This window comes from Astyanax mexicanus, chromosome 3 (assembly GCF_023375975.1).
Source record: "Astyanax mexicanus isolate ESR-SI-001 chromosome 3, AstMex3_surface, whole genome shotgun sequence".
NCBI lineage: Eukaryota > Metazoa > Chordata > Actinopteri > Characiformes > Acestrorhamphidae > Astyanax > Astyanax mexicanus.
In genome coordinates this window covers 15,751,059-15,764,949 of record NC_064410.1, presented here as the reverse complement: position 1 = coordinate 15,764,949, position 13,891 = coordinate 15,751,059, and the positions used below count along the sequence as shown (strand labels likewise).

Genomic DNA, 13,891 nt, shown 5'->3' with positions numbered 1-13,891 from the left:
CCTAGCAAATTTGATGAATTCTCTTGGTATTTGGTAAAAATAAACATTGAACATATCTGATGATAAATTGTGAAGGAATAGTCGATATCTCAAACGAGGACGAAATGGCAGATGGTTGAATTTTTGAGATCCCACATCAAAAGAGGAGGTGAAAACCTAGGTAATGCCAGGTGTTTTGAGGAGGTTATAACGGAGAAAAACTCACAAAATTTGACCAGCCTGCTTATCTAAGGCTGTTGTTTGATGTAGAATTAAAATTTCAAATACATGTATTTTAACAGCGCCATAGCGCCACCTGTATTTTAAATGGATATTTCACATGTTTAACAGGATAGAAAACTCTTGAAAATTGGCACACTCAATAAGACCTCAAAATTACTTTTACCGGATTCTCGGTTTGGCCCGGTACGATTTGCGCTGTTGTGCGAGGGCCCTACGTCCCCCTGTGACAGGGGGACAACTCGTTATTTATTAGGGCCCGAGCACCGAAGGCGCAGGCGAAGCCTGCACCGGAGGTGCAAAGCCCTATTGTTTTTGGTCCGTTTATTATTATTATTATTATTATTTTTATTTTTAAACTTCGCGCCCATTTTTGAGGCCTTTCTGATACTCGAAAACTCTTGAATTTTGGCACAGACGTCAAAGCCGGTGAAAAATTTAAAATTTCATAGTTCCTGGGCTTGGGCGTTGATCAGGAGCTCTATAGCGCCCCCAAACGTTGCCAGTGGCCGGGATAAAGTTTGTCCAATGTGCCCCAACTTTGGTACGCTCATTGAACTCATTATACCGATCAAGAATCACTTGGATTTATTTGACTCCGCCTAACAGGAAGTCGACCATTTTGGCAGGAAGTCGCAAAATAAAAAGTTTCCCGTGGTGTTTTGGGTGGGTTACGATGTTCGAAAACTCATAAAATTTCACAGGCCTATTGGGCATAGGCTGTACTTTGATTTAAAATTGGAATTTTTCATATTCATAATTTATCAGCTCTCTAGCGCCACCTATTTTATATGACATTTATAGAAAGCTCTTAGCCTCTTCTAAATTAGCATACCCAATAATGCCTTTAAATGATTTCGAGAAATGTAATCGTTTTTCTAATGTGGTGCTAAATGACTCTACAGCGCCCCCTATTTGGTTTAGGCTAATAAATTAGCGGTAGCTGTCTCAAATTTTCCCCAAAGTTCAAGATTTTTGGTAGAAACATAGATATTACGATGCCACACATAGTACCCATTGGCATGTATTAGCTCCGCCCAACAGGAAGTCGGCCATTTTGAAAAATGTTAAATTTTTAAACATTTTTCACATACTCATTCGAACTCCTCCTAGAGTCTTTGTCAGATTACAACTAAATGGTCTGTGGATAGTCTCCAGACATACCTGGTGCTAAATTGCGAAGGAATAGTCGATAGCTGAAACGATGACGTAATGGCAGTCAATTGATTTAATGGAGACACAACACTAAACCAAATAGAAACATTAGCATGGTCAGAATACAGCTGCTTGGAAATTCATGAAACTTGGCAAAAACATAAAAGACATCATTACACACATTTTCAGTGTTGATATGATTGACTCCGCCCAACAGGAAGTCGGCCATTTTGAAACACGTGCATTTTACACACATTTTTTGCATACTTTGTCAAACTCCTCCTAGGGAATTTGTTGAATACTCTTGATATTTGTCAGCAATAAACTACTACCATCCGTGATGATAAATTGCGAAGGAATAGTCGATATCTTAAATGAGGACGAAATAGCGGACATTTGAACTGCTTGAGATGCCCCGTTAAAACAGGAAGTGAATACATTCTGGTGTTAGTAGGTGTTTGAGGAGGTTAAAAAGGTTGAAAACTCTCGAAAATTTACAGGCCTGCTTGATTTAAGCAGTACTTTGATCTGAAATTAAAATTTCATATATACGTATTATATTTGGCTCCATAGCGCCACCTAGGTTTCAATGCATATTAGACATTACGGGAATGCTCAAAACCTCTTGAAAATTGACAGATTGCATAAGACCTAAAAACACTTTACAAATATTTTGACAATTTTTTCATGTATAGCTAGCGGACTCTACAGCGCCCCCTAAGTCATTCGTTTAATAAATTAGCTGTGGATGTGTCAAAATTTGTCTAATCTTCTCAAATTTTGGTAGGATCGTAGGTAGTATGACCCTGCACATATTTGCAATTGGCTTGTATTAGCTCCGCCCAACAGGAAGTCGGCCATATTGGAATTTGTAATATTTTTACACATTTTTCACAAACTCATTTAAACTGCTTCTAAAGTCTTTGTCACATTACCTCTTATTTCGCTGTAAATGAACAACAGACACATTTGATGATAACTGCCAAAGGATTAGTCGATCGGTAAAACAGTGACCCAATGGCAAGCAATTGATTCACTAGAGACGCAACACTAAACCAAAGTGAAACCATGACATGGTCAGAAAACAGATTATTGAAAATTCATGAAACTTGGCAAAAACACAAAAGACATCATTACACACATTTTCAGCATTGGTAGGACTGACTCCGCCCAACAGGAAGTCGGCCATTTTAAAATATCTGCATTTTACACACATTTTTTTGTGTATATTGTCAAACTACTCCTAGCAAATTTGTTGAATTCTCTTGGTATTTGGTAAAAATAAACATTGAACATATCTGATGATAAATTGTGAAGGAATAGTCGATATCTCAAACGAGGACGAAATGGCAGATGGTTGAATTTGTGAGATGCCACATCAAAACAGGAGGTCAAAACCTAGGTAATGCCAGGTGTTTTGAGGAGGTTATAACGGAGAAAAACTCACAAAATTTGACCGGCCTGCTTATCTGAGGCTGTTGTTTGATGTAGAATTAGAATTTCAAATACATGTATTTTAACAGCGCTATAGCGCCACCGTTATTTTAAATTGATATTTCACGTTTAACATGATAGAAAACTCTTGAAAATTGGCACACTCAAAAAGACCTTAAAATTACTTTCACCGGTTTCTCGGTTTGGCCCGGTACGATTTGCGCTGTTGTGCGAGGGCCCTACGTCCCCCTGTGACAGGGGGACAACTCGTTATTATTATTATTATTCTGCCTCTTTGCGTCCATTTTTGAGGCATTTCCGATACTCGAAAACTCACGCATTTTGGCACAGACCTCAAGCTCGGCGAAAATTTTAAAGTTCCATAGAGGCTGGACTTTGGCGTTGTTCAGGAGCTCTATAGCGCCCCCAAACGTCGGCAGTGGCTGGGATGAAGTTTGTCCAATGTGCACCAACTTTGGTACGCTCATTGACCTCCTCATAAACAACAAGAATCACTAGGTTTTATTTGACTCCGCCCAACAGGAAGTCGGCCATTTTGACAGGAAGTTGCAAAATAAAAAGTTTCCCGCTGGGTTTCGGAGGGGTTAGGATGTTTGAAAACTCCTAAAATTTTACAGAGCTATTTGGCTTATGCCTTACTTTGACCGTAAGTTGGAATTTCGTAAATTCGTCTTTCATCAGCTCTCTAGCGCCACCTATTTTATATCATATTTATGAAAAGCTCTCAGCCTCTTGATAATTGGCAGATTCAATAAGTCTTTGAAATGATTTAGGAATATTTTGTCGTTTTTCTCATGTGTAGCTAGAGGACTCTACAGCGCCCCCTATTTTGTTTAGGCCATTAAATTAGCTGTAGCTGTCTCAAAATTTCTCCAATATTCTCGATTTTTGGCAACAACATAGAAACTATCATCCCGCACATATTACCCATTGGCTTGTACTAGCTCTGCCCAACAGGAAGTCGGCCATTTTGAAATTTGTGGAATTTTTACACATTTTTCACGAACTCATTCAAACTCCTCCTAGAGTCTTTGTCATATTACCTCTAAATTTGGTGTGGATAGGCTCCAGACATACATGGTGATAAATTGCGAAGGAATAGTCGATAGCTGAAACGATGACGTAATGGCGGACAATTAATTTAATGGAGACGCAACACTAGACCAAAGTGAAACCATGACAAAATGAAAAATCATGAAACTTGGTAAAAACACAAGAGACATCATAAGACACGTTTTTAGTATTGGAATGATTGACTCCGCCCAACAGGAAGTCGGCCATTTTGAAATATGTGCATTTTACACACATTTTTTGCATACTTTGTCGAACTCCTCCTAGGGAATTTGTTGAATACTCTTGATATTTGTCAGCAAAAAACTACTACCATCCGTGATGATAAATTGCGAAGGAATAGTCGATATCTTAAACGAGGACGAAATGGCGGACAGTTGAACTGCTTGAGATGCCCCATTAAAACAGGAAGTGAATACATTCTGGTGTTAGTAGGTGTTAAAAGGAGGTTAAAAAGGTTGAAAACTCTCGAAAATTTACAGGCCTGCTTGAACTAAGCAGTACTTTCATCTGAAATTAAAATTTCTTGTATACGTATTTCATTGGCTCTATAGCGCCACCTAGGTTTCAATGCATATTTGACATTACGGGAATGCTCAAAACCTCTTGAAAATTGACAGATTGCATAAGACCTAAAAACACTTTACAAATATTTTGACATTTTTTTCATGTATAGCTAGCAGACTCTACAGCGCCCCCTAATTCGTTTGTTTAATAAATTAGCTGTGGATGTGTCAAAATTTGTCTAATCTTCTCAAATTTTGGTAGGATCGTAGATAGTATGACCCTGCACATATTTGCAATTGGCTTGTATTAGCTCCGCCCAACAGGAAGTCGGCCATATTGGAATTTGTAATATTTTTACAAATTTTTCACAAACTAATTTAAACTGCTCCTAAAGTCTTTGTCAGATTACCTCTTATTTCGCTGTAAATGAACAACAGACATATTTGATGATAATTGCCAAAGGATTAGTTGATCGGTAAAACGGTGACCCAATGGCGAGCAATTGAGTCACTAGAGACGCAACACTAAACCAAAGTGAAACCATGACATGGTCAGAAAACAGATTATTGAAAATTCATGAAACTTGGCAAAAACACAAAAGACATCATTACACACATTTTCAGCATTGGTAGGACTGACTCCGCCCAACAGGAAGTCGGCCATTTTGAAATATCTGCATTTTACACACATTTTTTGTGTACATTGTAAAACTACTCCTAGCAAATTTGATGAATTCTCTTGGTATTTGGTAAAAATAAACATTGAACATATCTGATGATAAATTGTGAAGAAATAGTCGATATCTCAAACGAGGACGAAATGGCAGATGGTTGAATTTTTGAGATCCCACATCAAAACAGGAGGTGAAAACCTAGGTAATGCCAGGTGTTTTGAGGAGGTTATAACGGAGAAAAACTCACAAAATTTGACCAGCCTGCTTATCTAAGGCTGTTGTTTGATGTAGAATTAGAATTTCAAATACATGTATTTTAACAGCGCCATAGCGCCACCTGTATTTTAAATGGATATTTCACATGTTTAACAGGATAGAAAACTCTTGAAAATTGGCACACTCAATAAGACCTCAAAATTACTTTTACTGGATTCTCGGTTCGGCCCGGTACGATTTGCGCTGTTGTGCGAGGGCCCTACGTCCCCCTGTGACAGGGGGACAACTCGTTATTATTAGGGCCCGAGCACCGAAGGCGCAGGCGAAGCCTGCACCGGAGGTGCAAAGCCCTATTGTTTTTGGTCCGTTTATTATTATTAGGGCCCGAGCACCGAAGGCGCAGGCGAAGCCTGCACCGGAGGTGCAAAGCCCTATTGTTTTTGGTCCGTTTATTATTATTATTATTATTAGGGCCCGAGCACCGAAGGCGCAGGCGAAGCCTGCACCGGAGGTGCAAAGCCCTATTGTTTTTGGTCCGTTTATTATTATTTTTATTTACAAACTTCGCGCCCATTTTTGAGGCCTTTCCGATACTCGAAAACTCTTGCATTTTGGCACAGACGTCAAAGCCGGTGAAAAATTTTAAATTACATTGTTCACAGGTTTGGGCGTGGATCAGGAGCTCTATAGCGCCCCCAAACGTTGCCAGTGGCCGGGATAAAGTTTGTCCAATGTGCACCAACTTTGGTACGCTCATTGACCTCATTATACCGATCGAGAATCACTTGGATTTATTTGACTCCGCCTAACAGGAAGTCAGCCATTTTGGCAGGAAGTCGCAAAATAAAAAGTTTCCCGTGGTGTTTTGGGTGGGTTACGATGTTCGAAAACTCATAAAATTTCACAGGCCTATTGGGCATAGGATGTACTTTGATGTAAAATTGGAATTTTTCATATTCATAATTTATCAGCTCTCTAGCGCCACCTATTTTATATGACATTTATAGAAAGCTCTTAGCCTCTTCTAAATTAGCAGACCCAATAATGCCTTTAAATGATTTCGAGAAATGTAATCATTTTTCTAATGTGGTGCTAAATGACTCTACAGCGCCCCCTATTTGGTTTAGGCTAATAAATTAGCGGTAGCTGTCTCAAATTTTCCCCAATGTTCAAAATTTTTGGTAGAAACATAGATATTACGATGCCACACATAATACCCATTGGCATGTATTAGCTCCGCCCAACAGGAAGTCGGCCATTTTGAAAAATGTTAATTTTTTAAACATTTTTCACATACTCATTCGAACTCCTCCTAGAGTCTTTGTCAGATTACAACTAAATGGTCTGTGGATAGTCTCCAGACATACATGGTGCTAAATTGCGAAGGAATAGTCGATAGCTGAAACGATGACGTAATGGCGGGCAATTGATTTAATGGAGACACAACACTAAACCAAATAGAAACATTAGCATGGTCAGAATACAGCTGCTTGGAAATTCATGAAACTTGGCAAAAACATAAAAGACATCATTACACACATTTTCAGTGTTGATATGATTGACTCCGCCCAAGAGGAAGTCGGCCATTTTGAAAAACGTGCATTTTACACACATTTTTTGCATACTTTGTCGAACTCCTCCTAGGGAATTTGTTGAATACTCTTGATATTTGTCAGCAATAAACTACTACCATCCGTGATGATAAATTGCGAAGGAATAGTCGATATCTTAAACGGGGATGAAATGGCGGACAGTTGAATTGCTGGAGATACCCCATTAAAATAGGAAGTAAATACATTCTGGTGTTGGTAGGTGTTTGAGGAGGTTAAACAGGTTGAACACTCTCGAAACTTTACAGGCCTGCTTGATTTAAGCGGTCCTTTGATTAAAAATTGAAATTTCATATATACATATTTCATTGGCTCTATAGCGCCACCTAGGTTTCAATGCATATTTGACATTACGGAAATGCTCAAAAACTCTTGAAAATTGTCAGATTCCATAAGATCTAAAAACACTTTACAAATATTGTGATAATTTTTTCATGTGTAGCTAGCGGACTCTATAGCGCCCCCTAATTCATTCGTTTAATAAATTAGCTTTGGATGTGTCACAATTTGTCTAATCTTCTCAAATTTTGGTAGGAGCGTAGATACTATGACTCTGCACATATTTGCAATGGTTTGTATTAGCTCCGCCCAACAGGAAGTCGGCCATATTGGATTTTGTAATTTTTTTACACTTTTTTTCACAAACTCATTTAAACTGCTCCTAAAGTCTTTGTCAGATTACCTCTAAATTAGCTGAGAATGAACATCAGACACAGTTGATGAAAATTGCCAAAGGAATAGTTGATCGCTAAAACGGTGACGTAATGGCGAGCAATTGATTGAATAGAGACGCAACACTAAACCAAAGTGAAACCATGACACAGTCAGAACACAGATGATGAAAAATTCATGAAACTTGGCAAAAACACAAGAGACATCATTAGACACGTTTTCAGTATTGGTAGGACTGACTCCGCCCAACAGGAAGTCGGCCATTTTGAAATATCTGAATTTTGCATACATTTTTTGCGTATGTTGTCAAACTACTCCTAGAAATTTTTTTGAATTCTCTTGGTATTTGGTAAATATAAACATTGAACATATCTGATGATAAATTGTGAAGAAATAGTCGATATCTTAAACGAGGAGGGAATGGCGGACGGTTGAATGTTTGAGATGCCACATCAAAACTGGAGGTTGACACATAGGTAATGCTAGGAGTTTTGAGGACGTTATAAGAGAGAAAAGCTCACAAACTTTGACCGGCCTGCTTATCTGAGGCTGTTGTTTGATCTAGAATTAGAATTTCAAATATATGTGTTTTAACAGCTCTATAGCGCCACCTGTATTTTAAATGGGTATTTCACATTTTTGGCAGGATAGAAAACTCTTGAAAATTACCACACTTAATAAGACCTCAAAATTACTTTCACCGGTTTCTCGGTTTGGCCCGGTACGATTTGCGCTGTTGTGCGAGGGCCCTACGTCCCCCTGTGACAGGGGGACAACTCGTTATTATTATTTTGCCTCTTTGCGTCCATTTTTGAGGCATTTCCGATACTCGAAAACTCACGCATTTTGGCACAGGCCTCAAGCTCGGCGAAAATTTTAAAGTTCCATAGAGGCTGGACTTAGGCGTGGTTCAGGAGCTCTATAGCGCCCCCAAACGTAGGCAGTGGCCGGGATGAAGTTTGTCCAATGTACACCAACTTTGGTACGCTCATTGACCTCCTCATAAAGAACAAGGATCAATTTGATTTATTTGACTCCGCCCAACAGGAAGTCGGCCATTTTGACAGGAAGTTGCAAAATAAAAAGTTTCCCGCTGGGTTTCGGAGGGGTTAAGATGTTTGAAAACTCCTAAAATTTTACAGAGCTATTTAGCTTAGGCCAAACTTTGACCTTCAGTTGGAATTTCGTAAATTCGTGTTTCATCAGCTCTCTAGCGCCACCTATTTTATATCACATTTATAAAAAGCTCTCAGCCTCTTGATAATTGGCAGATTCAATAAGTCTTTGAAATGATTTAGAAATATTTTGTCGTTTTTCTCATGTGTAGCTAGATGACTCTACAGCGCCCCCTATTTTATTTAGGCCATTAAATTAGCTGTAGCTGTCTCAAAATTTCTCCAATATTCTAGATTTTTGGCAACAACATAGAGAGTATCATCCCGCACATATTACCCATTGGCTGGTATTAGCTCCGCCCAACAGGAAGTCGGCCATTTTGAAATTTGTGGAATTTTTACACATTTTTCACAAACTCATTCAAACTCCTCCTAGAGTCTTTGTCAGATTATCTCTAAATTGGGCGTGGGTAGGCTCCAGACATACGTGGTGATAAATTGCGAAGGAATAGTCGATAGCTGAAACGATGACGTAATGGCAGGCAATTAATTTAATGGAGAAGCAACACTAAACAAAAGTGAAACCATGACACGGTCATAACACAGATGATTGAAAATTCATGAAACTTGGCAAAAACACAAGAGACATCATAAGACACGTTTTTAGCATTGGTAAGACTGACTCCGCCCAACAGGAAGTCGGCCATTTTGAAAAAAGTGTGTTTTACACACATTTTTTGCATACTTTGTCGAACTCCTCCTAGGGAATTTGTTGAATACTCTTGATATTTGTCTGTAATAAACTACTAACATACTTGATTGTAAATTGCGAAGGAATAGTCGATATCTTAAACGAGGACGAAATGGCGGACAGTTGAATTGCTTGAGATGCCCCGTTAAAACAGGAAGTGAATACATTCTGGTGTTAGTAGGTGTTTGAGGAGGTTAAAAAGGTTGAAAACTCTTGAAAATTTACAGGCCTGCTTGATTTAAGCAGTAGTTTGATCTGAAATTAAAATTTCATATATACGTATTTCATTGGCTCTATAGCGCCACCTAGGTTTCAATGCATATTTGACATTACGGGAATGCTCAAAACCTCTTGAAAATTGACAGATTGCATAAGACCTAAAAACACCTTAACAAATATTTTGACAATTTTTTCATGTATAGCTAGCGGACTCTACAGCGCCCCCTAATTTGTTCATTTAATAAATTAGCTGTGGATGTGTCAAAATTTGTCTAATCTTCTCAAAGTTTGGTAGGAGTGTAGATAGTATGACCCTGCACATATTTGCAATTGGCTTGTATTAGCTCCGCCCAACAGGAAGTCGGCCATATTGGAATTTGTAATATTTTTACACATTTTTCACAAACTCATTTAAACTGCTCCTAAAGTCTTTGTCAGATTACCTCTTATTTCGCTGTAAATGAACAACAGACATATTTGATGATAACTGCCAAAGGATTAGTTGATCGGTAAAACGGTGACCCAATGGCGAGCAATTGATTCACTAGAGACGCAACACTAAACCAAAGTGAAACCATGACACGGTCAGAAAACAGATTTTTGAAAATTCATGAAACTTGGCAAAAACACAAAAGACATCATTACACACATTTTCAGCATTGGTAGGACTGACTCCGCCCAACAGGAAGTCGGCCATTTTGAAATATCTGCATTTTACACACATTTTTTGTGTACATTGTCAAACTACTCCTAGCAAATTAGTTGAATTCTCTTGGTATTTGGTAAAAATAAACATTGAACATATCTGATGATAAATTGTGAAGGAATAGTCGATATCTCAAACGAGGACGAAATGGCAGATGGTTGAATTTTTGAGATCCCACATCAAAACAGGAGGTCAAAACCTAGGAAATGCCAGGTGTTTTGAGGAGGTTATAACAGAGAAAAACTCACAAAATTTGACCGGCCTGCTTATCTAAGGCTGTTCTTTGATGTAGAATTAGAATTTCAAATACATGTATTTTAACAGCGCCATAGCGCCACCTGTATTTTAAATGGATATTTCACATGTTTAACAGGATAGAAAACTCTTGAAAATTGGCACACTCAATAAGACCTCAAAATTACTTTTACCGGTTTCTCGGTTTGGCCCGGTACGATTTGCGCTGTTGTGCGAGGGCCCTACGTCCCCCTGTGACAGGGGGACAACTCGTTATTATTATTATTCTGCCTCTTTGCGTCCATTTTTGAGGCATTTCCGATACTCGAAAACTCACGCATTTTGGCCCAGACCTCAAGCTCGGCGAAAATGTTAAAGTTCCATAGAGGCTGGACTTTGGCGTTGTTCAGGAGCTCTATAGCGCCCCCAAACGTCGGCAGTGGCCGGGATGAAGTTTGTCCAACGTGCACCAACTTTGGTACGCTCATTGACCTCCTCATAAACAACAAGAATCACTAGGTTTTATTTGACTCCGCCCAACAGGAAGTCGGCCATTTTGACAGGAAGTTGCAAAATAAAAAGTTTCCCGCTGGGTTTTGGAGGGGTTAAGATGTTTGAAAACTCCTAAAATTTAACAATAATGACAGGTGTTTTGAGGAGGTTATAACGGAGAAAAACTCACAAAATTTGACCGGCCTGCTTATCTAAGGCTGTTGTTTGATGTAGAATTAGAATTTCAAGTACATGTATTTTAACAGCGCCATAGCGCCACCTGTATTTTAAATGGATATTTCACATGTTTAACAGGATAGAAAACTCTTGAAAATTGGCACACTCAATAAGACCTCAAAATTACTTTTACCGGTTTCTCGGTTTGGCCCGGTACGATTTGCGCTGTTGTGCGAGGGCCCTACGTCCCCCTGTGACAGGGGGACAACTCGTTATTATTAGGGCCCGAGCACCGAAGGCGCAGGCGAAGCCTGCACCGGAGGTGCAAAGCCCTATTGTTTTTGGAAGGATTATTAGGGCCCGAGCACCGAAGGCGCAGGCGAAGCCTGCACCGGAGGTGCAAAGCCCTATTGTTTTTGGTCCGTTTATTATTATTATTATTATTAGGGCCCGAGCACCGAAGGCGCAGGCGAAGCCTGCACCGGAGGTGCAAAGCCCTATTGTTTTTGGTCCGTTTATTATTATTATTATTATTCTGCCTCTTTGCGTCCATTTTTGAGGCATTTCCGATACTCGAAAACTCACGCATTTTGGCACAGACCTCAAGCTCGGCGAAAATTTTAAACTTCCATAGAGGCTGGACTTTGGCGTTGTTCAGGAGCTCTATAGCGCCCCCAAACGTCGGCAGTGGCCGGGATGAAGTTTGTCCAACATGCACCAACTTTGGTACGCTCATTGACCTCCTCATAAACAACAAGAATCACTAGGTTTTATTTGACTCCGCCCAACAGGAAGTCGGCCATTTTGACAGGAAGTTGCAAAATAAAAAGTTTCCCGCTGGGTTTCGGAGGGGTTAGGATGTTTAAAAACTCCTAAAACTTTACAGAGCTATTTGGCTTAGGCCATACTTTGACCGTAAGTTGGAATTTCGTAAATTCGTCTTTCATCAGCTCTCTAGCGCCACCTATTTTATATCATATTTATGAAAAGCTCTCAGCCTCTTGATAATTGGCAGATTCAATAAGTCTTTGAAATGATTTAGGAATATTTTGTCGTTTTTCTCATGTGTAGCTAGAGGACTCTACAGCGCCCCCTATTTTGTTTAGGCCATTAAATTAGCTGTAGCTGTCTCAAAATTTCTCCAATATTCTCGATTTTTGGCAACAACATAGAAACTATCATCCCGCACATATTACCCATTGGCTTGTACTAGCTCTGCCCAACAGGAAGTCGGCCATTTTGAAATTTGTGGAATTTTTACACATTTTTCACGAACTCATTCAAACTCCTCCTAGAGTCTTTGTCATATTACCTCTAAATTTGGTGTGGATAGGCTCCAGACATACATGGTGATAAATTGCGAAGGAATAGTCGATAGCTGAAACGATGACGTAATGGCGGACAATTAATTTAATGGAGACGCAACACTAGACCAAAGTGAAACCATGACACGGTCATAAAACAGATTATTGAAAAATCATGAAACTTGGTAAAAACACAAGAGACATCATAAGACACGTTTTTAGTATTGGAATGATTGACTCCGCCCAACAGGAAGTCGGCCATTTTGAAATATGTGCATTTTACACACATTTTTTGCATACTTTGTCGAACTCCTCCTAGGGAATTTGTTGAATACTCTTGATATTTGTCAGCAAAAAACTACTACCATCCGTGATGATAAATTGCGAAGGAATAGTCGATATCTTAAACGAGGACGAAATGGCGGACAGTTGAACTGCTTGAGATGCCCCATTAAAACAGGAAGTGAATACATTCTGGTGTTAGTAGGTGTTTGAGGAGGTTAAAAAGGTTGAAAACTCTCGAAAATTTACAGGCCTGCTTGAATTAAGCAGTACTTTCATCTGAAATTAAAATTTCTTGTATACGTATTTCATTGGCTCTATAGCGCCACCTAGGTTTCAATGCATATTTGACATTACGGGAATGCTCAAAACCTCTTGAAAATTGACAGATTGCATAAGACCTAAAAACACTTTACAAATATTTTGACAATTTTTTCATGTATAGCTAGCAGACTCTACAGCGCCCCCTAATTCGTTTGTTTAATAAATTAGCTGTGGATGTGTCAAAATTTTTCTAATCTTCTCAACTTTTGGTAGGATCGTAGATAGTATGACCCTGCACATATTTGCAATTGGCTTGTATTAGCTCCGCCCAACAGGAAGTCGGCCATATTGGAATTTGTAATATTTTTACAAATTTTTCACAAACTAATTTAAACTGCTCCTAAAGTCTTTGTCAGATTACCTCTTATTTTGCTGTAAATGAACAACAGACATATTTGATGATAATTGCCAAAGGATTAGTTGATCGGTAAAACGGTGACCCAATGGCGAGCAATTGAGTCACTAGAGATGCAACACTAAACCAAAGTGAAACCATGACATGGTCAGAAAACAGATTATTGAAAATTCATGAAACTTGGCAAAAACACAAAAGACATCATTAAACACATTTTCAGCATTGGTAGGACTGACTCCGCCCAACAGGAAGTCGGCCATTTTGAAATATCTGCATTTTACACACATTTTTTGTGTACATTGTCAAACTACTCCTAGCAAATTTGATGAATTCTCTTGGTATTTGGTAAAAATA

General features: G+C 39.0%; 1 long non-coding RNA gene across 2 annotated transcripts; it reads left to right on the top strand.

Moving 5' to 3' along the window:
• The first annotated feature begins 3,594 nt into the window (after positions 1 to 3,594).
• Positions 3,595 to 12,013, top strand: LOC125799431 (uncharacterized). Of its 2 annotated transcripts, none has more exons than XR_007438334.1 (3): positions 3,595 to 5,305; positions 11,264 to 11,594; positions 11,760 to 12,013. It is a non-coding gene; the product is annotated as an uncharacterized LOC125799431 (long non-coding RNA). The 2 variants fall into 2 exon arrangements; XR_007438333.1 differs by having other exon boundaries at positions 11,670 to 12,013.
• The last annotated feature ends 1,878 nt before the right edge of the window (positions 12,014 to 13,891 follow it).